This window comes from Canis aureus, chromosome 8 (assembly GCF_053574225.1).
Source record: "Canis aureus isolate CA01 chromosome 8, VMU_Caureus_v.1.0, whole genome shotgun sequence".
In the NCBI taxonomy this organism is placed as follows: domain Eukaryota; kingdom Metazoa; phylum Chordata; class Mammalia; order Carnivora; family Canidae; genus Canis; species Canis aureus.
Window position 1 is genome coordinate 24,152,714 of NC_135618.1, and position 26,701 is coordinate 24,179,414.

Here is a 26,701-nt window from a genome sequence, read left to right on the forward strand (position 1 = left end):
ACCCACCTCGGGGGTCCAAGTCTCTGCTCCGCTCTGTTGGGTATACTTGGACCCAAGCTTGAGCTTATAAATAAACCCTCGTGTGTTTGCATCGGTGTCGGCTCCTTGGTGGTTTCTCAGATACGTAATCTTGGGCACAACATTGAGAAAATTAATCTATAGAGTCAAACCAATCCAGTGTGCTTTATCTGTGGAAATTGAAAAGCTGCTTCTAGAATTTATATGCAAAAGAACTAGAAAAAATAAAACAAGCAAAGAAAACTCAGAATGATAGAATTACAAACTTTGACAACATAAAGGTCAAATAGTTTTGACAGACATAATAAAAATGGAAGTATATAAGAAGAGGAAGAAGAAAATTCTACTTTTGGAATCATAAGTGCTGTGTGAACACTGACCAAGACTTAAGATCAAATAAATTTTGAATTATGTTGTCTGAGGTTAAAGATAAGATCAGTGGAGACACTATTAATAATGATAAAAACTATACAGGTTGGTCATAAATTAGGAAAGGAAGAAGTAGTATATATGAACTATTTTCTCATCTGTTATGAAAATAAATCAATAGACATGTCTAAAACTAGAAAAAAAAAAGGAAAAAGGCAAGGAGGGGAATAAGAGAGAAAATCCCAATTAATAAAAGTTAAGAGGAATTGCTCTGCGTAACAGGACTAAAAGTGAGGAGAGGTGGTGAGATGGAAGATTGCTCCCTTTTATTATATCATTTAAATCCTTTGTATATCTTACTATGATAAAACTTTTATAACAATATGAATCTATAAATTAAAAAGGAAACTGCATAAATTCAAAATACGATATCCCCGTGGAGAATGTGCATTAAGATGAACTCTATCATGAAGTGAAAGTAGGTTATGAGTCAACTTGGGGTGTAAAGAGCAAAGGACTTTGATACTGAGGTGTTACTGAATGGCTTTATATATTTTTACTTTATTTTTCCTTTTGAAAATCTTTTCTCTTGAAAAGAGAATGACTATATTAATGTTTAGTAAACATGATACTCGCTGTATCTTTTATTGTTTTATTTTAAAAAGCCCAACAGAAAATTACACATAAAAAGTAAAAAATTTCTTTAATTTCATCTTTCTCTATTATAGGCATGATCCTATTCAATGACTCTGTGAGCTATTGCTATAAAGTTAGATGGGTGAGTGGTGAGGTAGACAAAGAGAAAAATATTTCAAAGTAGCATCAAGCATTACTACTATTTTAAACAAAATAATTACATTGTATTTACTTGAGTTTTCCAAAGAAAACTTTCATAGGAAATAAGAGAAAGGACTGCTGAACTTCAAAAAAATATTTCTTTGCTTCAAAAATATATTTCAAAATAAAGTTCTCTACTACTAAGAAACCAGGAAAAACAGAGCATTTAAATTGCCATCTGTAACTACATGTTTCATCTTTGGTCAGTATCAATTCATCTCAACTATGAGAGATGGTAGATATTAGCTTAATTTATACTTGCTCCTAGTTTCTCTCTACCTGTCAAATTTTTGATTAGTCATATTATAATACTTAAGATCTATTAAAATTGCATATTATGTTTTTATTATGTTGACCTTTATAACTCTAATTATTATAGAAAATATTGATTTTATTCATATAATTTCTATTTCAGTTCTTTTAAGGGGCTTCTCCATTTTGAGCTATTTAACTCTTGAATTTTGAGAGAAGTGTTCGTCAGATCTTTATGGAGAATATGGGAATTTTGATTTTGTTTTTCTCTGTGGAATAGATACAGAAACATGTTTGAGAATATTTTTGGTTGCCATTTCACTTGACTTCTATCTTGTCTAAGTCTAATATTTTGGGCCATACACTTCCTCAGAACCCTATAGAAATTGCTCCCTTTATTTTTGACATTGAATGTGGCTTTGAAGAAGTCTGAAGTCAGCCTAAAGCCTCTTCTGCTGTAATTTAATGTGCCATTTTAAACCAGAATTACTGAAGACTGCCTCATTTTTGGATTTCAACGTTAATCAAAATTTGTCTCATGGATGGTTCTTTGTGTAAGATTTGTCTTTGCAAAGCAGGTCATTTCTGCTGTATTTCCATTAGTTTCTCTCCACCCTCCACACGCTCATCTATTTTATTCTCTTTCATCAAAATTAGTCCACTTGTATGTACAAACTTTTTGGAATACTGTCCTTTATACTACTAATCACAAAAAAGATAGAGTCAGAGGTGTACTGATTATTCCTATAAAAATAAATGTTAGCAAAGAATTGTGCAAAAAGAGCACAATAGTACATTACTTCTAGTAAACACCACACATTTAGAAATAAACACATAAATCAGTGGCTGCTTTTATCCATAGCAGCCTCTTAAAAGCACATCCTGTGAGGCATTGTATCTGGGATACATGGGGGCTTGTCTAATTTTGAGATATACTGTTGCCCTCTGACTATCATCTAGCAGTCAGGGTAATTTCAATAGTGAGTTAAGGCTAATCTGTTCAGATTTCTTAAGGAGAAAAAATACAAGTCTCTCACAATGTACCGAATGGTTTATTTAACCATTTGTTTAAACCATTGAAATTAATGGGGCTGGTCTTTTGTTTAAGAAAACTTCTTTAATGTTTATGATTTAACATCCTATCCTACATTGACCAGGCATTTGCTGACATAAATTTAGTGCAAAATTGCCAGTTATTTTAATTTATGAATTGCTAGTACTAGCAGAATGTGTAGCACAGCTGTTACTCAATATTAGAAGGACATTTTTAACATAATTTTTCTACATGATTAAAGACTATTGTAGAAGCAAAAGCTTAAAGCTTGGTTCCACGAGTAATTTTGTGTCCTCATTGTTACACTATGATATTTGAAAAAAGGTGATCTGAAGGTATCAGATGTGTATTGGTCACTAATTTCCTTTTTTAAAAACAATATTGCATTCTAAGCTCCTTGGAACATGGTTTGCCTTTTTCTTTTTAAAAGGTATGTTGCAGATGCAGTGCAATAACAAAAATATATTACACACTCTGTTCCAGCAACTAGCCTTGGACACTGATATCACAGATAAATGTTACCTTAGAGCCCATTTGTATGAAAGAGGAAAACAATAGATTTTTAAGGGATTTCATAAAATTACAGAAAATATTTAGACATGCATGGTGAATCTAATACAAGCTCCTTATTTAACAAAATTGGAATATTTTTCTCCATACTATGGAAAGCCTAATATAAGTTTTTAACATAGGGCAAAAGCAATGACTCACTGAGTCCTTTCTTCAATAAATGGAAAACAAAGATTAACTGGGTTTGTAACATTATAGTAACCTAGCTTCTCATCCCAATTTCTTTTTACTTTACACTTAAGTCTCTATGTCTGTAGTTTATAATGGCATTTATCAGAAGCTTCACACAACTGATATTTTAGCAAGTAATCCTAATGCTGTTCCCTGTAGGACAGGCTGAAGAATAGCAACCACTGATTCTATGCAATGTATTATATCAAAAAGCTTGTCGTCAACTTACACGTTCATTAAGAGGCCAGATGTGAGTTTGGTTTCTTCATTTATTGGGATCCTTTTTGGGAATGTCTACCCCAGTAGTGAGCCTAGGAAATGATTTTCCGCTGCTCGGTTGTTTTATGTCTGTTTTGTTTGAAAGAGAAGGAGAGAGTATACTTTCTAGGATTCTGAAAGGACTAAAATGTGATAATTTCCTCCAGGGCCTCAATTCTGTTCATTGCAGTTTGAGCAGGAAAAAAAAAAGGGGGGGGGGGTCCTGGCTTTGCCTTTGGGAAATGTATATATATAGTTTCTACCAGACGTTTGCCTGTTGCCAGATAAGCATAAGTAGATCAGTTTCATTTGAACTGCAAACTGCAAGCTTTATAAAGAGCGAGAAGAGAATCTTTACTTTGCAAGACAATCAAGTGATGGTTAAAGATGATAAGCATTTGGCAAAACACCAAATTTGATAAGATCTTAGAATAAGGTTTTCCACAATCTGTTTCACATGTTTCCAGGATAAAGAAATTGTTTTGTTTAGATGCATCATTGGCCATAAAGTCTCTGGACCCCGTTTCTAGGACAATGCAAATTCTACATTCTTCCTCACAAGGAGATATGAGCTGTTTAATACCCAATCCCCTACCTTTCAAGGTTGCACTTCCGCGATAACAGTCTCAACTACAACATTCACTTGGAGAATACAGGAGGAGGTAGCAATGTATATTCACCCATTCATTCTTTGTTCTTTCAACAAATGTTTATTGAATGCCTACTATGGACCAGGTACATTCACATATAAATGAACTAGAATATGTTCCTTGCACTCAAATAGTTCATAGTCCAGCCTCAACAGGATACCTGTAACTAATTCCAAGTAACAGGCGCTAAGAAAATGCTTTCTCAAGTACTCTTTATCTTGACTCTGGATGATCTTTACATTATAAAGACCCTTTTACAGTATGGTGACACCTTTTGAACTAAGAAGAGAAAATGTCATTTTTTCAAGTCCTCTAAGATATTGGACAGTTAGATTACAGTTTTGTAATGTTTTTTTTTTTTTTTTTTTTTAATTTATGATAGTCACAGAGAGAGAGAGAGAGAGGCAGAGACACAGGCAGAGGGAGAAGCAGGCTCCATGCACCGGGAGCCCGACGTGGGATTCGATCCCGGGTCTCCAGGATCGCGCCCTGGGCCAAAGGCAGGCGCTAAACCGCTGCGCCACCCACGGATCCCAGATTACAGTTTTGATATGTTCTAAATGAAAAATGAGGTTATACGGAAGTTAATTCAGCTTCCAGTGTTATCTAACTAGCTCACATGTGAATGAGGTTTATACCATGAGACAGATCTATGAGAATGAGGTTCAGAGCAAAAGATCTTATGCAAATCCTCAATCCCAACCTTGTTTTAAGAGTAAAGAACCAAGCTACCTTGGTCAGTGCTTCAGGTACTGTGCTCTGGCAAAAACTCAGAAAACACATTCAGCAACTTAATTAAGCCCTCACAGGGAAGACACGTCCAAAACTAGGCAATTTCTGGACAGCGAGATTTCCTTCCCTGTTGAATTCTAACTCACCACTATCTCTTCGGCTACTTCAGTAGCAGGAAGATGAAAATTTGGTACTTTTGGCTCCCACTTAAGTGTTCAACACAGACAGCTAAGCGAGGTAGCTATTTTTTAAAAATCAGTCCCAGAATACACAAGAGAGAAATCGTCATTTCTCAAAAGTCTAAAAGGAAGTCTGCTAACACTGAGTTTTTGAGAGAGAAAGAAACAAAATCAATGAGGAGAAAAAATTCTGAGATTACTGTTTGAGTGAAATGTTCTGATTAACACTAAAAATGTAATCCACTATACAGTAACATTTCAGACTGAAGGGTGATTTCACCAGAGAGGTTTCTAAAGCACAGAGTGAGTAAGGCAATCAATTTTTTTTAATTCTCTAAATATGAAAAGAAATTTTAATCTGGAAGTTTATTATCTCTCTCGAATTTCACAACACAACAGCAGCACACTTGTGCCTCAGATTGCTGAGATGCAGTTACAATGTCAGTGAAATTTCCTCATCTCCCCAGACTCCGCATGCGCCCTTCGACATCATTAATTCAAACCGGCCCACATTTGCATGTAGCTCCTTAATTTAGCAATTCTAGTGCTGGTCTTGGTTTTGTTTTGCTGTCAAGTATTCTACTATGGTGTCTTCTTCACTGAAGTATTTCCACATTACATTGCCCAGGACAAAGCTATTTTGTATGCGAAGGAACTCACTTCAGGACTTTAAACTATTTTCTATTCTACAGTGGTTAATTTTTCATTTATGTAGCACCTTACTGAAGAGTAGTCAACACAGTTAACAATACATTGTGTAACAATAAATATTTTACTGGGTGTATAATCTCCACAATTTAAAAGTTTTATTTTCTATGTGGATCTGCATAAAGCTAGAATTGTTAACATTTTGCAAATGCACATTTTTTAATAATACGCTCTATAATCACTATCAAACAAATGACCTGCACTTTAATAGGCACTCCAGACATTAGCTGCCATTTCTGCCAAACTCAGTAAATTCTAATAAAGGTATTTTATGAGCAGAAGGTTTATTTTTTTTAGAAGATATATTACATAGATTTCATCAGCACATAAAAATGTTATCCTGGGAACACTGGATGATTCATCTATTTCTAAATTACGGCACATTCCTGTCACTTTCACATGAGATCATTCTAATTTTTAAAAAAATATATAATAGTTTGGATTGGGTCATGTTTCACACTTTATTCCATTTGAATTAATGATGTTATTTACTTGGAACTTGATTGTGTACTTGTCTCACATTCTACGAGGTAGTTCATAAAAGGCAGCCAACATAATAAAGAAGGAAAATGTTATTTACTCTCTTTCTCAATTCTCAGGAGCTTGGTGTAAATTCTACCCAATAAAACGTGTTTAGTTTGTTTCTGTATTCCTTTAAGGCTCAATATACAGGAGCAGGCAGCGGGAGTGCTTAGAGTCACAGCCTTTGTAGGATTTTACTCCTGAGCACCTGCAGTGCTTGCCCTTGATCTGGGAAACAAACGTATTCTCAGCTCTGGAACTCCTTGATCCAAGAAACAAAACTGTCTCATGCCATGGAGCTTCAGGAGTTCAGCTTTTGCCTCCCTACACCCAAGAGGCCAACAATATCACATAGCAAGAACTGGAGTGAGTTGGGCACAATAAATATTTTCTTTAAGCAGCTATCTGCATTAAATGGGAAATATGTACCAAACAAAAATCCCTCTATTTCTAGAAATAATTCGGTGTCCATCAAGTAAGTCTAAACCCAGACCTGAGCCTAGCCCAAGGACAGAGGGCCCATATTTTTGGTGGGAGTAGCTATACAATCCAAAGGGTCAGAAGGAAAACAACTACTGGCAACAGAGTCAGGCTCCTCCTGGTATGCATTTCAACTTTAAGAGTTCCCTACTATAATTTTGTCATCAAAGGAAACAAGTTGAGCAACAAGGCCAGCGTGCCAGGCACCTCAGGCCATGGTTATTTAAAATGTCAAGAAGCTTGGGGATCTATGTTTATTATGACTCATGAGTTTGAAGAAGAAGGCATTCCAGTGCCCTCTGGCTTTGCCTCAGTTCTGGGGCCCTAATAGCATTTTAAGCTAGCATTTCAAGCTAGGATTTCAAGTATCTACAAGCCATATGCAGGTGGCTATACTCCAGAGGCTGCAAATGATCAATGTGAGGTTTAAAATCAGCATCTTATAATGGGGGAAAGCCATGAAAATCAGCAAACCTGAATTGTGCTGAACTGTGCTGAATCCTAAGCAACCCACTGGAACAATTTGGGTCTCAATTTCTCCATTTTATACAATCCAGATGCAAACAGAAATACTCTAACCTTTAAGATTCAAACAAAATATGGTCAAATTAGGTTTGCTACAGTCTGGATGTTTGTGTCTCCTCAAATTCATATGTTGAAATCCTAATGCCAAAGGTGATGGTATTGGGAAATATGACCTTTTGGAAGTCATCAGGGAATGAAGATAGAGCCCTCATGAATGGAGTTAGTGACATTATAAAGAGGTCCCAGGGATCCAGCTCTTTCCTCCCATCATGAGAAAATGAGACAAGAAGTCTGCGACCCAAAAAGGCCCTCATGAAACCATGCTGTCACCCTGACGTTGGACTTCCCGGCCTCCAGAATTGTGAGAAATAAATTTCTGCTGCTTATAAGCTACTCAATCTATGGTATTTTGTTATGAAGCCAAATAGACTATGACAGGGCTATACTAACCTATTGGCTATCACTCTTTCTTGATATTTTGGGGAAGACAGAGTAGCTTACATTGTCCTTTGAATCCTGTTTACCTGGTTGTCTATAATTATCTACTATTTATCTGAGCTGTCACTGTTCTATACTGAACCAGATATGAAATTCTATCACAAAATAACCATAAATACAGTCCAAAACCAAACAAAATTAAATAATTACCCCCTATCTCCAACAAAAAACCAAAACTAACAAATAAATGCAAAGAAATAAAAATATCTTGTTGTGGAGAGCAGAATTTAGTGAATGCATTGAGAGATAAAAGAGGACTTAGGTATAAGCAACACACCACTTAAGATTGATTATTAGGGTCTTCCTATTCTTAAGAAATCCCTCAGCAGCCACTGATGCCGATCTGAGTTCCAGATCTTGGCAATGTTGTTTTTGCTTTCCTCAATCCAACTTGTCCCTGCCTGCTCTCGAGTATAATTTATAAAAACAAGAACATGCAGACCTATACAAAACCTAAGCTCAGTGTCCTGGAGAATACCCAAAAATTTTATAATATTTCCCTCCTAACAATGATCGATATGTTCCAGGTCTCATTATTTCTTCTGCCTCAAGTGGGAAGAAAGAGACATATTTATTTATTTCTATAATGACTTGATTTTAAATGCTCTTCTACTCTTTTCCCGATACTGAATTATTTTTAAGGTTCTTACCTATACTAGGAATAGAAATATTTCAACATTGTAGAGATCTGAAATACTTGAGGATCGGTCAAATCTTTATGCTCATGATAAAGAGACATTGATAGCTCCAAGAGCTAACAGAAGAATGGCTCAAGGATGATGAAGATTTGACGTGATTATGTCACTATGCAGTGGGCAGGATGAAGGTCAAGAGGCCCTTCCTCAAATTTGGTCATAGGAGACACTTGCACAGACTAATAATAGATTTCATTCTCAGGATTTTTTTTTTTCATGAAATTTAGTCTGAATTTTCTGTCTTTCTTCCTTTCTTTCCAATTTCATTTTATTTTTTTAATATTTCATTTATTTATTCATGAGACACACACACACACAGAGAGAGAGAGAGAGAGAGAGAAAGGCAGAGACACAGGCAGAGGAAGAAGCAGGGTCTATGCAGGGAGCCCAATGTGGGACTCGATCCCAGGACCCCAGGACCATGACCTGGGCCGAAGGCAGGCACTAAACCGCTGAGCCACCCAGCTGCCTTGGTATTTGTACTTTCATGCTATAACAGAAAGCAGATGTTAAAGCATGCTGTAACAGAAAGATTAAGTGATTTGCCTGAGTGTAAGAGGCACAATATAAACCGGAGCCTCCTGCCTCTGAAACCAGCAGCACTGCTGCCAGGCACTGGCCTTGTTGGCTGAGCGAGTTCAGATGCCCACTGGGGGTTAATGACCCTCCAGAATTTCAACAGACATATCTTGCAACCTAGAACACCCAAGCTGGATGGGGCCAGTAGAAGCAAACCCCCAACACCAAAGGGCATTGTCCTGACTAGCAAAGAATGATCATGATCTGTTTCTATCACATTCCAAGCAAGTATTGTCATTTGCAAGTGGCATTCACTGCACTAAGCCATGAGTGTGGATGCCATCCTTCATGGGCATGCTTCAAGTGAAGATACTATCACTATAACAAAACAGATGGCCAGCTCTTTGTTTTCACCACCAAGGGGAAGAAATGAGCTGTTTTCCAGCCCAAGAAGTAGGTTTTGGAGCGTAGGTCTCAGTTTGAAGCTAAACCCAAGTGGAGAAAAACAAATACAGCTTTCACAAAATTTCTAACCCACCTTCCTAAATCAGATTTCATTTTTATTCATCCCACAACCTTCTCAAATGCCTTCTTACCTTGCTGCCTTGCTTCACACGCCCACTGATTTTAAAATGTTTTCAGCTATTGAAAGCGACCATCCTTCTGAACTAGGAAGACTGCTCTCGAAGCTCTTTTAGGAGTGACATAAGTTCTGCAATTCCTCCATAGTATCAGAGAACACCCTAGGTTTTCAAGAGCCCCTCTGTAAGAAGCCTCCAGAGAGGCCCACAAATTTCATCTTATTACTTATAGTCATATCATCTTGTAGATTGCTAAATAATTTCTCTGATGCTTTGCTGTTTACATCATCAAATATCAGAAGGCAGTTGGTTGCTTCACCAACTGATGTATATTTAATTCTGTTTATCTCTCCTCATGAATCACCTCAGATCTCCAACATTTTCTTGTGAATCTGTTAGCACTTTCCAAATACATCTATAACATTCTGATAACAGGGCACCCAGAATGAAACACTATTTCCCTGTGTCTTAGGCAGGATACAGAGAAAATCATTTATTTTGGGCCTTAAATGATATACTTTCACTTCATGTAAAATAGATAAATTCAGGGTAAATTGTGTACAAACCAATGGTCATATATTAAATGGTATTTTAAATTCAGCTGCTCTGTAAAGAACTCTTTTTGTAAAGCCAAACAAAATTTGCTTTTTCTGGGATGCCTGGGTGGCTCAGTGGTTGAGCATATGCCTTTGGCTCAGGGCATGATCCCAGAGTCCCAGGATCGAGTCCCATATTGGGCTTCCTGCACGGAGCCTGTTTCTCCCTCTACCTATGTCTCTGCCTCTCTCTGTGTGTCTCTCATAAGTAAATAAATAAAATCTTTTTTAAAATTTTGCCTTTTCTGTATGTGGGGGGGAGAGGATTGAAGATTCTCTTCATTTAAGTATTCTGGAAACCAGATGTGGTCAAGATCATTGGAAAATATCCATGATTCATCACAATATCTAACATTTGTAGAGTTTGCAAAACATTTTTGTATACTTTTTCTCATTTTTCTTTCTCAATCCTACATGAGATAGGTAATACTATCTCCTTTTTATGAAGAAGAAAACCAAATTTCAGTTCCATGGATTTGCTTTGGATGAAATGGGGGCAATGGCAGAACAAAATCTTACCAATGTCCATTGCTTCCAAATTTAGCAATTTTAAAAATAGAAATCCTGGTATATAAGACTTGGGAACAGAATTTGGGGTAACATAGAACTGTGTGGAGTTCTGGTTCTTCCATTGACGCTTGCTACCATGAGAAAATTGAATAATCTTCATGAACCTGAATTTTCCCATTTCAAAATGGATTGGATATTCCACTCTCCCAAGACAGAATATTTTACATAAGATAACCAATGAAAAATTTAACTAACTAGGTAGAAGTACACATGACTTATCCTTCCTCTCTTATTTCCACTGCCCACTGCAATGGATATATAAATTTAGATTTTTTAAAAAGATTTTATTTATTTATTCATGAGAGACAGAAAGGCAGAGACATAGGCAGAGGGAGAAGCAGGCTCCCCACAAGGAGCCTGATGAGAGACTCGATTCTGGGGACCACATCCTGAGCTGAAGGACCACATCCTCAGCTTAACCACTGAGCCATGCTGGCATCCCTAAATTTAGAGTTCCTAAGACTTAGTCATGGCTGTGTTCTATGGTCTTGATAACCATATCTAACAGAGAGGTTTTTGCAGTGTATTATACATCTCCAATGTCCCATGACCTATTAGTAGGTGTTCCTTAAAAGAAAGAGGCATAGTTACAGGGAACATATTTGTTATTGTCTATTCCATCATCTGATGCTTTTGAAATTAAAGAATAATAACAAAAATATCAGATAAATTTTACTCAGCAAAATCACTAGTAATCTAAAACAGTATTTATTACACTAAGAGACTAAGACTAAGACACTAGTTATGCAAAGACTTTCCTGGGAGTAATCCAATCATGAATAGCTTTAAGTAGCTCTCCCACTTCACAGAAGGAAGGCAGAGCCCACATTCATTACAGATCATATATTGCCATGAAACACAAAACTTTCCAGAGCCTGCTAACGTGAGACATATGGAAATACTGGTTAGGAGATGCCCCCTCAATACAACTCAAGGAACCTTAAATTAATATTACTTCCTAGATTTAGTTTGGGAAACGTTGGCTGAGACTGGGGTGCTCTGAATTCATAATAGTATAGATTAACGACATGTAATCGTATTAACATAACAGAAATATTCTGTTATGATAATGTTAAACTTTATCTGAGCCTTGTAATTCTAGAAAACAGCTATGGTGAAAGAAATCTCCCCTCCTTCTGTGTTTTGGGAAGCAGTTTATTGCCAAGAACCACTCTTTCACGTATGACTCAGATAACTGTTATGGATAATCCTTCTTGTTTTCCTAGCATGAGTCAGACCCAGACCCTCCAAAATTCCATTCTTTGCCTCACAAGTGACTATCTGAACTTTTTATCCCCACTAAACAATCAGAACAAAATCACTATTAACCTGACCTGACTAAACTTTTATAGTTTAACTTCTCTTCCACACTGTACCTTGAACTTTGACCCACCCTCTCCCTGAGCCAGCATCAGGAAAAAAAAAAAAACAGCTTCTTTTAATGAGGGCTCCCCAAACTCATTACAAAGAGCAATATCCCCTGATCAACTGTCCAATTCAGGTTCTTTCTAGCCTTGTTTACATTTCTTTGTGAAATAAAAGCCCTTTTCTTTTTTTTTTTTTTAATTTTTATTTATTTATGATAGTCACAGAGAGAGAGAGAGAGAGAGAGGCAGAGGGAGAAGCAGGCTCCATGCACCGGGAGCCCGACATGGGATTCGATCCCGGGTCTCCAGGATCGCGCCCTGGGCCAAAGGCAGGCGCCAAACTGCTGCGCCACCCAGGGATCCCTAAAAGCCCTTTTCTAACTGAGCCTAGAGACATTTGCCAGATCACATGGTCTTGTTATTGCAATAGTCTTTTCAAATAGTCTATCCTTCCATAAGTCCAGATTTGTCTATATTTGATAAAATATCAAATAAAATAGATAAAATTTTATAAGATTTCTGTCAGACTTGGTCAGTTTTATTTAATTACATACTTAATATATATTTATCAAATTGTATTAAGAAATATTTATTCCAGTTACAGTGAATGCTCACTATCAAGAAATGAACTTATTTAAACTTGTAATAAATATTCATGTCAGCTTAAAATGTGCAAGAGGGTACATAGTGTTTCAAAAATTATTGCAAGAGTTACACGAGGAAAAGAATTTAAGGACTTCTGCTCTAACAAATGGAATCTAGAGAAGAAAATCATTGAGAAGATATGATTATATTTCAAGTTTGCTTCCTGAAACCCACTGATTTATTACTTCTCCTTGTAAAAAATGAAAAGAACGTTTGTATTCACACCTTTTCAATAGATGTTTGAAAAAAAGGTTATTCGCATCTCCCTTCTGACTGAGTGGGTAGTGTGTGTGTGTGTGTGTGTGTGTGTGTACGCCCACGTGGGAGGTTAGATCTTGCAAGCTGGCAGTTGGGGTTCTGGCAGCCAAGACTGGACAGTGGGCAGGACAGTCCTATAGCTTCAGAACACAGAGGAATGTAGAACTCAAAACAGACTTGCACTAAAGTAAGTGGTCTGGGGAAGCCTAAGAACAGCCTAAGAGAACATAATGTGCAATCTCACGACAGAAAATGTAAAACAGAAATACTGACAGAGCCAGAAAAATGGTTTGATCAGCAGGGAGTGGGAATCTCATCCATGGGTCAGTCTTCCCCAAGGAAACAGGAGGATTTAAACTCAATAGTATATGCTTGAGATCAAAGGTAGGAGTTAAGTATTTAGAAACCACCTTTGCATACTAGCTCATAATGACTCTTCTTGCTTATCCACGCCCTGAAGCTTCATTTTACCAGATACAAATTTTAAAGGGTTGTTACTACTACTTTCTAGGGTTTTTTGTTTCAGTTTTGCTTTCCAATTAATCTCCCTAATAAATATTTTGCAGCTTATTAGCTTGAAATGCATTTAGTTAATGTTGGTTGCCTTCTTACCCCTCTAAATTTTACTTTTGCTAAAACACTGGTATTCTTAGGTCTTTCTTGTATCAAGGTCAGGAGATGTTGGTGAAAAAGTATCTAAAGAAGCAAGGGCGAGGTAAGGGAACAAATAAGAAATGCCAGGTGCAAGAACCTAGGAGCAATAGGGAGTCATTACTATCCCTAAGTATGAGGTGATCAGGATTGGGGAGAGCCTGACCAACACCCAGTGAGAAGGAAAAAAATAATGGAAGGGCTGAAAGAGTGGAGTGCAGGAATCAGAAGCTGTGAGAGGCATAGGATCCACGAGAGATACAGCCCCCAAACATGTGAGAGCGGTAACATGAAGACAATATGGCCTTTCTCACCACCTGCTTTTTGATTTCCTGCTGGGGTGCCTCCCACTGGCCCGCAAACTGGAAGCCAATAGGCAAGAGAGCCCAGGGGAGGTAATTCATAAGGCCCTGACCTCTAGTCACAGAGAAGGCAAAGAAGAGTGGAGAATGTCTGAGGAGGCAGACCAAGGGAGCCTAACCATCACAGTACTTCTTAAGGTTGGATGTCTCATGTATTTTACTAACTTTTTTTGATGTATGTATGATGGGAAATGGGAACAATTCTCATTTAAAAATTCCTCCTTCACCATATACAATTTGAACATTCCCCTCATTTTGTTTCACTTTTATGTATCAAGCTTCTGTATATATCAATTTTTATTAATTTGGTAAGACATGATGCTGAATATAAATAATTATGACAAAATATCAAAATTTTTATTAAAATAAACATAGAAATTGATTTGGTAGAGCTACTCATCTACTAATCTTTTAGCTTTATTAAATAATCAAAAATTCTGCCATTGATTTGTTCTTTAAAAATTGTATCTATTACTTCTGATTGAATTAACTTATTGATATTTCAATTAAAAAAAAAAGATAAATTCCAGAATTGATTTTGTTTACTCCTATGAAATTAAGCACTGTTTTTCTGTTCTCTATCTCCCCTTTCATATTTGTATTCTACAGTCTTTTCAAAAACAGTTTTTGTAGTTCAGGATGATTATAGTCAACTGAAATTTTATAGATATCTAGATTTGTAAGCATGTCTTTTATTAACATATTTCAATAAATACTTTTTCATAGTCATTATCTTCAAATAATGTTGATCCATCACAGATAAACTTGAAACATGAATTTAGTATCTCATTATGTTTTTATTCAACAACTATCCGCTGAGTATCCATGCTATAAAAGATATTAATGGCTGATATTTACTGGGTATTTAACATGTGCTAGTGAATTAAAGGGATTATTTCACTTGACCCTCACAATAACTCTCTGAAGCAGGTTTCATTATTATCACAGTTTTTCGAGAAAAACTATCAGGTACTGAGCAGTTAAGTGACTTGCTCACAGTCCCAAAGCTAGTGAGTAATAGCTGGCATTTAAATTCAGAGTCAAATACAGAGGCTGTGTTTTTAATTATTAATTTTTAACTATAAAAGATATTAATGGCTGATATTTACTGGGTATTTAACATGTGCTAGTGAATTAAAGGGATTATTTCACTTGACCCTCACAATAACTCTCTGAAGCAGGTTTCATTATTATCACAGTTTTTCGAGAAAAACTATCAGGTACTGAGCAGTTAAGTGACTTGCTCACAGTCCCAAAGCTAGTGAGTAATAGCTGGCATTTAAATTCAGAGTCAAATACAGAGGCTGTGTTTTTAATTATTATGTACCTGATACTGTTTACAAAGAATTGTAAAGCACAGCTCTGCCCTAAATGAATTTAGACTATTGGCATAAATCTGGGATCAACAATCTGTAACTCATGGTCCCAAACTGACCTGCTACTAGTTTCATAAATAAGGTTTTATTTGAATGCAGCCACTTGTTTGTGCTACAAAGGCAGAGTTGAGTAGTTATGACAAAGATTGCACACCTGAAAGACCTATACTATGTACTATCTGGCCCTTTACAGAAAAGTTGGCTGACCCCTGGCACAGATGCCTACAAAACTATGATGAAAGCAGCATTTGTTAAGCGTTATTTGACCAAAAACATGCAATTGGACTGCACTGCAAGTATTAATTGCAGCTTAAAAATATAAGGAATGGGAAATTTTTATGAAAATGGTATTATATCCTGATCATTGAAAGTGAGTAGCCCACTAACCCAGCACCTTAGAGTGAAGACCAGATACTGTTAATCTCTTCCCCTATTTTTTTAATTTTTTTTTTAGATTTTATGTATTTATTCATGAGACACACACACACACACACACACACACACACACACACACAGATGCAGAGACACAGGCAGAGGGAGAAGCAGGCTCCACACAGGAAGCCTGATGTAGGACTCGATCCCGGGTCTCCAGGACCAAGCCCTGAGCTGAAGGCGGCGCTAAACCGCTGAGCCCTGGGCTGCCCTCTCTTCCCCTATTTTAAGATTAAGGCAGCTCTGTTTTCATTTCCCCCACCTTCCAGATCAATAGTCTCAAAGTATTCAAGTCCTCTCTCTTCAAGACCAAGAATTTCTACCCATACAATGTCTCATTGTCCTTACCAAAGTATTTCACCGATGCGCAGGCAAATAAGGCTCTTCTCCCTCTACTGAAGATCCCAATACTATCAGCATGAAAGTGAAACGACCCTTCTGCTCCTAAAATTATGTTTTTGTCTAATTCTACATCACTGATTATACTTCTAGTACATACACATCTTCTGTTTCTCACTATGCTGAAGACTGGCACCCTGCTGGGGGCTGGATCTCAAAATGATCTTCCCCATTCTCTTGAGAATTAATGACAATCCAATTATTTTTGGTTAACTGGTTAAAGTCCTTTTAATACTCAGATTGTTTCTCTCTCTCTTTTTTTAAAAAACTCAGATTGTTTTTTTTTTTTTTAAAGATTTTATTTATTTATTCATAGACACAGAGAGAGAGGGGCAGAGACACAGACAGAGGGAGAAGCAGGCTCCACGCAGGGAGCCCGATGTGGGACTCGATCCGGGTCTCCAGGATCACACCCCAGGCTGCAGGCGGCGCCAAACCATTGCGCCACCAGGGCTGCCCCACTCAGATTGTTTCTTAAGGAATATATCTCTTTGGAAGTCTCAAACATTTATGAACATACAGTGCAAGATAAAGTGGGCAGAAGGTACACACAGAAAAGTCATTACCAGAATTACTACCTTAGTAATATGAAACCCTAAGAGAGTCAGATGTCAGAATAAGGAGGCAATAAAGTGTGAAACCACGGAGGCCAGAAAAGGCATGGATCTCTGTAATTCTCCTAAGATCTTACTTGGAGTGTTTACTTGCTCAGAGTGTATACTTAATTATGCAGCCTTGACCTCTTCCATTTGTTTTATTACTTGTGTATTTCCAGTTCATGGGATGTTACGGAATATGCAACACAGCCCTGATTTCCTAAAAGGAGTTATTACTTACAATTTAAACCAGAGCTATGTGAAATCAAAAATGAAATACTTTGTTGAAAGGGAATGAGAATTAACAGGAACTAGAAGGTGAAGGAGAAAGCTGAATTGTCAGCAGGAGGGGAACTTGGCCTCTAAGTCCAATCAAATTCTACTTCTCTGAAAACAAACGTAGGGTTGGCACAGAAGCAGTTTCAATTAGGGATAAAGCATAGAAAAGTGTGATATGAACTTGGATCCCTGCCGTATTACAAAAGATTTGGGGAATTAGAGCACATTTTCTTGACTTCTATATATTCATTCCATAAATTGAGTAAACCTAAGTAACTGATTGGCACTATGGAAATGTAAATACAACTGTAAATCTCAAATTTATTTGTTAGCTCTTGCTAAAGCTGTTTTAATCTTTAGCCATTAATTATGTACAAATCAATGAAAGATGATTTTTATTATAGCCATAATAGTTTAAATCAAAGAATAAAAGAAAAAGGACCACATGCCTGCTAAGTGGGGCTGAGACTATAAGAACCAATTCTAGACCTTGAAGTGAAGGACCCAAGCTTTCTCCTCTGACCTCCACTGTAACCTTTGAAAAAGCAGTGGTTAGTGAAATGTTGCCTTCAGTTGTCCCTCTGTCCCATCTCCTTTTTTCTCTACCACCTTCTAAGCTAATTCTGAAAGATCTGGGAAAAGAGAGATAGCAGAAGCCTTAATCATCCTCAAATGTGGGAGCCCTAATTTGTATTTCTATTTGTAACTGCTATGTTTTGCTGAATTTTTTGATAAAGTTATGCTTACAGCAAATGCTTCCCTAAACTTTGATTCCCTATACTCATGGAGACTCTTAGTTGCCTGCCAAATTTTATACCCTCCATCTTCTATAGCAGTAGACTTGTAGCTAGGCACTTGGCTGCTCAAGGGACCCAGCCTCACCCCTGCCTGTAGAGGTGGCTAGGGGACTAAGCCAATGGAATATGAACACAACTGATATAAAAATGTTTCTCATCTCACTTCTCTCTCTGGCCCTAGGCTTCAACTCTACCTTTCTAGCTCGCTTCAACAATGATGTTCAGAGAAACATGGCTACTATGCATTAAAGTTGGCAAAGATGCTGACAGCCTGAGTTTATGAATGACTGCTTAGCCACCTTCTAACCTGGAATATTCACCTCATTCTGTTAGGGGAGAGAGAATAAGCAACTTTGTTCTTATGCCACCTCTGTCTAGGTCTTGTGGCAGCAGCTTAACCTTTTACACAAATTTATGCTATATCCATTCACATTTAATGAAGAAAAATTAAAACTTTTTATAATACATATTTTAATATACTATTTTAATATATGTAAATATACTTTAAAATATATTTTTTCTCTTAACTGAAAAATGCTGTCAATTTTTGCTGACTGAAACAGATGCCTTCAGAACAATAAAACTTAGCTGAAACTTAGTTCCTTTCTCAGCCTTTCCAAAGCCTAAATCCTACACTTAGCTTTTAATAATGACATTCATGTATCATTTTCAAATTTACTCCAAGCTTAAGGCAAACTCAAACTTCTACAACTTCTCTCTCCCTAGGCCTCCTGTGTGAGGATCCATAGGAATAACCACAGCTTCTTATGTCCTCAGTTCCTACCTGTCCCACATACAGTCCTCAGAAGTCCCCAGTCACTGTCCCTAGAGGTCCTCAGCCATTATTCATCTTGTCAAAGAGAACTTCCTCTCTTCCCCTTATTATTAAATTCTTAACAAACAAAATTCTAGCAATAGATTGCTTTTTTATAAAAGTTTTAAAAAATAAAAAACAATTTTACAAAAGTCTTTCATTTTTATAGTTGAAGTGGATTACAGAAATAACAAAGGTTGCAACTTTTATCAGCAGCATTGGTATACTAAATAACTACAGAAAACCATTCCCTTTATTTATTTGTCTTCCATGATAAACTACCTGAAGTCAAGGACTAGGTCTGTCTCTTCATCACTTATTCTCAGATACCTAGCATAGATATTGGCCATTATAGATACTCACTAAATGTTTATTAAATGAATAAATAAATGCTAATTTTTTTTCTCAAGAATAAGACTCAGTAGCCATTTTTATTAATGTTTAGTCCTTGAGAAGGTGTTCAGTACATATTTCTTTGTCCTGGCAATAGATACCAGGTATGTGGCAATGGATGTGATATGAATATAGAATGTGCTTTGGACTTATATGTGAATGCTCATGATTGATTACTACTTCCAAAGGTTGCTTCCTGAGACACAGTGAGAAACACAGGTGAAAATCCAATCAACACTTCCTGAATTTTTTTAGGTACTAGTTATTGTGCTTATATTTTTTTTTATTGTCTGTTACCTGCCCAATTGCAGTCAATTCAAACTCCAGGCTTAGCACAGATGGCTAGCACATCCAAAGAAAGTTTAGATAGGATCAGCATCTCTTCAAAGGTGTTGGTTTTTCCCCCCTCTACAAACACTGCCAAAATGTGGCCCAGTGATTGACATGAACATTGTGTTCCACAAGAAAATCAGTTACTCATGAAACTGGTAGTAAACTCTATTTTAACTAGCATCAGAATAACAGTAGCTCCAATGAATTCAGTCCCTTTAAAAACAAAACAAAATAAAATAAAATAAAATAAAATAAAATAAAATAAAATAAAATAAAATAAGACTGTCTTGAATTGTTTCTGCCTAGTTATGATCTGTAGTTTGCATTTTGCTTTTTTTCTCTACCTTTCCCTTGGCTCTCAAAAAGAGAGTGACGTTAAAGGTCCATGACAATAAAATAAAAATAAAATAGAGTTGTGATAAAAGACACATCCATAAAGCAGGGACCAGGCTAAGGTACTGACTGGCAAAACAAGACCACACTGACAATGCCAGTTCCTGATCTGGGCTGGTGGGCTTGGATTTCTCCTCTCTTTCCTTGCAGCTACACTGATGCTTGCTATCAACCAGATACACAATTGTATTTATACCGTGTGATTCATCTTCACTCACCATCTTGGATCTCTCTGCTACAACACCATGTCTTAGGCAAAGGATTGTGAGTTAAGAAAGCTCTAGCATATCAAACCCAATTAAGAGAGAAAATTAATGGAGAAGCAAATGGGATTAGTTGGAAATCAAGTTCCAGATCCTGAAGTTTGTGCTGAAACATCTTTATGAAGACGGATTAAGTATTGGGGTCTCCCCTTGCTCATTTCCAGAAAGCAAATATCAGACTGGCTCAGCAGTCTTGTAGTTCAAAAGCTCTTTAACCTTCTCCTTCCCAAATTCATACTGCCAGCAATTTGCCCAATGCTAAGGTATCACTTTCTACCTAGAGGGGATTCGCCACAGACTTTAAAATAATGTAGGTCACATGGCAGATTAGTAAATGCTAGCTATTATCATTAGTATTGTTATTAATTTTAGCCAGGTATTTACCAACGTGTACAGAGAGGAAACCAGTTTTGGGCTGAGATCCAAATACCAACTGTGACGATTATCAAACACAAAATATTATGATAGCCTATGTACAAGACACCCTTTAAAAGGAATTGAGCCTTTCTTTTATGTCTGTTGTCTTATCTCCCGCAGACAGACTAATTTCTCTGTGGCCAATTTGGGAGAAAATTACAATTGAAAATACAAGAATTGTATGCTTCCATTTAATAATAAAAAAGTATATCTTCTCAAAGAGTTTGATGGTATTCAAATACATTTGGGGATTTTATTTGTCTTTCATCTAAATTTTGTTAGAATCTGTCTTCATAAAATCAGATGATTCAGAAACTGTGGAGAAAAAAAGGGAGAAAGACAAATAACTGTAAGTGTGTACAAGTAGACGTTCAACTCATTAGCAAGTAATATCCAGAAAAGACAGTTACCATATGGACTGCTCTTACTGAAAAACTTCTTGCTTCCATCAAGAGGCTCAGGGATAGTTGTTAGAATGAAACCTCACGCTTATTGCTTCTCTCCAGAGCAAGTTTTTTTTCTCCCTGGCTGACAAAGGCTGCTGCCTTTAAGGCTTCATTTTCTTTGTGAGCCTTTTTGAATGTTAATGTCTTTGCGACTCATTAACCTGGGGTAGTTGTTTTGCACTCTGAGCACCAAGACATCTCATCAGGATGAACTGGGGCAAGGCAGCCTCCAGAAACACACCTGGGTCTCTGGGCAGTCATCTGCAGGTGATTGCCTCCAGGTGTTTGCCAGTGGGAACCCATTGAAAGTCAATGCAATTTAGAGCAATTTCTCTGGCAGTGGAAATTAACCTGCAGGAATCTGCCCGCAACAGGTGTATTTTAGGGCATTCATACCAGCGTCCTGCACTGAGAAGACAGGACCTTGACTACCAGGTGTAGTGCAGGAGGCTGGATAATTGGAGGAAGCAGGAAATCAGTGCAGAGAAGATGGCCAAATTGCTAGTCCTATGGGTTGGTATAATTATTGGTTAACCCTCTCCTACCCATTAACTAAAAACTATTTGTATGCTTGAGAAGCCAGGAAATCTTCACTGAAGGGAAAATAATTGTCACTCGCTGCTCAAACAGGCTGAATTTTTTGATAACTGAGGTTTTCTGCAAATTGTCTTTAGTTTAGTCCCCAGTACTCGGAATATATGGCTGTTAGGAACACACAGCTATTCCGGAGGGCACAAGTAGTGAATTTTGAGTGTGTGGAAGCCTCCTTCCTCAGAAACAAACATAATTTTACTAGTGTGTTTCACCTTTTCCACTTCTTTCCAAAAGACCGATGAGGAATATTCAGATGCAGGAAGGCCATTCATGCTACCTTCTCTTCTGGATTTGTATCTCTATCTGTATCTTCCCCTTTAAGATCTTATATTTTGATTCCTTGGTATAATTCTCTTTTCCTAGGCCTGTTACTGCCTTTTGTCATTCCACAGAACTTAATTGTCTTAAATAGCTATACAATTAAGCAAAGCCAAAATCCTGAACTACTCAAATTTCTAACCACACCTGAATGTTCACCCAAATCTTAATATTGATAGAATAACCATGTCATACACCAGTGGAATTTATGTGGTAAAGGCTTTTAGTTTTCTGATACAACATTTATGCCATTTTCAAGAATGAAGTAGAAATGTACATTTATAATTGCCAAAATAATATGCTGCCATAATTAATAATTATTGTGAAAGTAACTGACTTTATTACAAAAACAATTATTTGGCATTTCCAAGGAATCAAATAGAGTAAATGATGGTTCTTATGAATACTAATAAACTTATAGATAACTTTAGGAGAAACATCCTTTTTAAATAAAGTTTAAATATTAAAAGGCAGAATAATTGAGATTAGAATTATTTTATTTTTTATTTTTTGAATAATTTTAATCTTTATAAAATTGTTTGGCATAATATTTTAAACATTATAGAAGAATTGTATTTAGGTACTGTATTTAGTATTTAGCTAACTAATTCTATTTATGCCATGATATCCTTCAAGAAAAATTCCAAATAGGAGTTTTTTGAGGAATTTAGGAATGATTTTTGAGGATGAATTGAAAATGGACATCAACTTTACCACTTCAAAATTTTCAGGAGGAGGAAAATTTCCCAAATCATTTAAACAATAGCCAGAATCAATATTTGAGCCAACCAAAATAAAGAAAATGACATGAAGGTACTAAGAAATTACTCCACACATTCTGTTCTCACTAATCAAACTTCAAAGCAATAGACATTGCAAGGACACTTAAAAACAGTTACTTGTAATTTTGAGTCTTTAGAGGGTGAATATGGTGTTCGGGTTTTGTCAAATTGAATGTTCCTGTCCAGTACTTCTCAAAGTGTTATCCCTGAATCAGTGGGTCTGAATAATCTGTGAGTATAGGCCCACAGCGGGTTTTATTAGGAATCTTCCAATGACCCAGGGTTGCAGCAAAGCTTGAAAATCACTGTTCTAGACTGCTAACCATTTTCAGTAGTTGAAGAATTTTTGAAAGTCACTCAAGCTATACATCAGAGGCACACAGTTTCTTCTAGAAAAGAAATTACTGAAAAACACGTTTCTGAGTTTCTGCTGAAAGTAAAAAGGTTGTTAATATTACTAAATGTGCTCATTCAAAATAAGCATATTTTAGTATCACAAATATACAATGTAGTGATGGTGTGTTGTGCCCAAGATTGCGAATCCGAGAAACCACCGAGGAGCCAACACCGATGCAAGTACACGAGGGTTTATTAACAAGCTTGAGCTTGGGTCCAAGTATACCCGACACGAACGGAGCAGGGACTTGGACCCTGAGGTGGGTTCCAGCCTAGTTTAATGGGCTGGTCTAGGGGACCTCCAGAAGGGGTGGAGGAATTTCTCAAGTTCTGTTTACATTCTGATATGGGGCTTTCAAGGGCATTAAGCTCTGTTCTCATTCTGATATGGGACTTTCTGCCATGGGCAGTGAGCTCTGTTCTCCTTCTAATATGTGGCTTTCAAGGGCGTTAAGCTGTTTTTTCCTGTAACTAAAGAAAGGTAAAGTTCACCTCTTAATCACAGGGGCCTGAGATGGCTGTACTTAGCTAACGATGAACTTAAGGTAGAATGGCCTTAATTTTCTTGGCCTCCACAAGTGAATACAATTTAGCAGCCAATCTTAAAATTACTGTTCTTGCACAGTAATTTCAAACTTTTAAAATTTGACTATCACAAGTTTAAATAATAAAATTGCAGTCATAATAAAAATTTTAGTGTAACTATAAATTTGTTCTTTCTTCCATGAGTTATCTTCATGATGGTAACATTTGCCTTCAGTTGACTACTGATGTTAAAAACTGAACATTCTCCATTGGACCAAAAGATGTATTTGGTTTACATGTAGTGTGAAATTTTAGTTCCCTCAGAAATATAATTGGGAAGATATCCTCTTGGGTTTTTTTTTTTCCTTTCATTTATATAGATCCCTTTGTTTCTCTATCTTGACTCCTTACTTGTTTTCTTCATTGCAAATTTTGCAATTTAAAATTATTTTATTTATTCATTTGTTTAATGGATTGTTTCTTTCTCCTATTTGACTATCAACCACATATTTGATGTTTTATCCCTAATGTCTACAATAGTACCAGTTTCAAAGTCAGTATTCAGTATTTGTTGAATAAATGAACGCATACATGAATGTGTTAGTATATTCAATTAGAATGTACTGAATACTTGACATATGAACCACCTGTCAAAATACATGGTAAATGCCCAAGAAATGCTCCTTAATTATATTTGGTTTCTAGTTCTTCAATATGAAAAAAAAAGGGTTAAACTAGCTCTAAAATTTATAGATAGAAGAATTCTCACATGTAGTTCTCTAGGCATACATTTAATATAGGATTATTATCACTGAAGATGACACAAATGGAAAGCTATTCTCTGCTTATGGAATAGGAGAACTAATACTGTGAAAATATCCGTACCAGGGATCCCTGGGTGGCGCAGCGGTTTGGCGCCTGCCTTTGGCCCAGGGCGCGATCCTGGAGACCCGGGATCGAATCCCATGTCGGGCTCCCGGTGCATGGAGCCTGCTTCTCCCTCTGCCTGTGTCTCTGCCTCATTCTCTCTCTCTCTCTGTGACTATCACAAATAAATAAAAATTTAAAAAAAAGCAATCTACAGATTTAATGCAATCCCTATCAAAATACCAACAGTATTTTTCACAGAACTAGGTATAAATCACAAAAGACCCAAATAGCAAAGCAATCCTGAGAAAGAGGCAGTATTACATATCAGGTTTCAAAATATACTACAAAGTCATAGTAATCAAAACAGTATGGTACCAGCACAAATATAGATACATGGGTCAGGGATCCCTGGGTGGCGCAGCATGGAGGGTCCTCAAAAAATTATCATATGATCCAGTAATTCCACTATTGGGTATTTACCCAAAAAATGCAAAAACCTAATTCAAAAAGTGTTTGCACCCCTGTGATTATTGCAGCATTATTTACAACAGCCAAGATATCGAAGCAATACAAGGGCTTATCAAAATATGAATGATATATATATATGTGTGTGTGTGTGTATATATATATACACACACACATACACACACACACACATATATAGACAATGGAATATTGCTCAGCCATAAAAGAGAATGAAATCTTGCCATATGCTACAACATGGATGGATCTAGAGGGCATAATACTAATAAAGTCAATCAGAGAAAGACCAATACCATGCTATTTCTCTCAAATGTAGAATTTAAGAAACAACAAGCAAACAAAGAAAAAAAAAAGACAAATAAAAAACAGACTCAAATACAGGGAACAAACTGGTGGTTACTAGAAGGGAGGTGGGTGGGGGGATGAGTGTAATAAAGGGGAATAAGAGTACACTGATCTTATGAGCACTGAAAGATATATAGAATTGTTGAATCATTATATTGTACACCTGAAACTAGTATAACATTATGTTAATTATACTTCAATAAAAAAAATTCATGATTGTTCTAATTTTTATTCCAATTGTCATCTCTGTTATTTTGAAGTGATAATCCTTTGCCCTTAGAAAAGCTCTGTTTATATCCCTTCTGAACAAGTACATAATATAGCTGATGAGCCATTTCTCTCCCTCTTAAATTAAAAGTTCCCTTAGGGCAAAAGAATTGCTATTTTATTTATATTGAATCCTCTGACATTTGGTGTATTGTCATGATGTATACACAGAAAGAAAGAATTAAAGTTGGTAGCTTCAAGAATCCATGCCAAGATCTCCTTTCTCCTTTGTCTTCAATCTCATTGTTAGCTGTGGTGAGCAGAGTAAATCATAAATCTAAGATAGAAGCCTGTGAAGAACTGGTATTCTGACAGTTGGGAGAGACATGGACAAGGAGGAGAGTTCAGAATCCCCAGTCACAAAAGGAATCAATGAAGTCCACATTGGTAAACTAATAAGTGAGTCTCTTGAGATCAGGGAAAAGTCTGATTAAAGCGACCACCCCGTCTTTCAAAAATATCCATAGCCAGCTAGACATGTAAATCTAAAAGCTTCCTAGGCATCAGGAAAAGACTGGAGCCCCTCTTGGTATGTTCTCCTTCATAATGTGCTTGGAGAGCAAGCAAGTACTCTGACACTCATTAGCTGTGAGGTTTTAGTCAATGTGATTTAGACTCATGAATTGAAGATCCTTAGGTATCATATTCCCAGTGTCTTCATCTGACCTTCTTAGGACCTACTTTTTCTGAAGGGTTTACTCTAGGTTTACTTTCTTTTGTTCATTTCACAAACTTTTTTGAACCTTTGAACAAACCTTTGAACCTTTGAAGTTCAAGCTCACACATTCTGGCAGAGAGCTCAAATAAAATAACTAACAATTACACTTCAGGTAACAGTGCTACACACAGGGTCTCAAAGGAGCCCAAGAGTTAGGCATCAAATTTTACTTTATAAAGAGCAACAATTTTTTTCTAAAAGGAGCAGTCACTTAGCTCTTTCTTGAAGGACACACTGGTATAATCCTGGCATAAGGGAGAAAAGGTAACTACTGACAGAAGGACTGACTACAATATAGAAGGTCTACAAGGTTTTGCAGGTCACTCTGCCTTCAGAGCTAACTGCCCTAAAGTTGTTTTAGTATGAATCTCTGTGCTGTAATCCCCAACCAGTACAAA

At 36.7% G+C, this 26,701-nt stretch overlaps 1 long non-coding RNA gene across 3 annotated transcripts in view; it reads right to left on the bottom strand.

Moving 5' to 3' along the window:
* LOC144318516 (uncharacterized) overlaps nt 1–26,701 on the bottom strand; it is a 483,084-nt gene that overhangs the window by 239,998 nt on the left and 216,385 nt on the right. For 2 of the 3 annotated variants that reach the window (XR_013384489.1, XR_013384491.1), the window contains one exon: nt 20,799–20,874. The exons of the other annotated variant lie outside the window; for it this stretch is intronic. This is a non-coding gene — a long non-coding RNA (uncharacterized LOC144318516). Of the gene's footprint in view, nt 1–20,798; nt 20,875–26,701 lie in introns of those variants that run through there. 3 annotated transcript variants of the gene reach the window in all.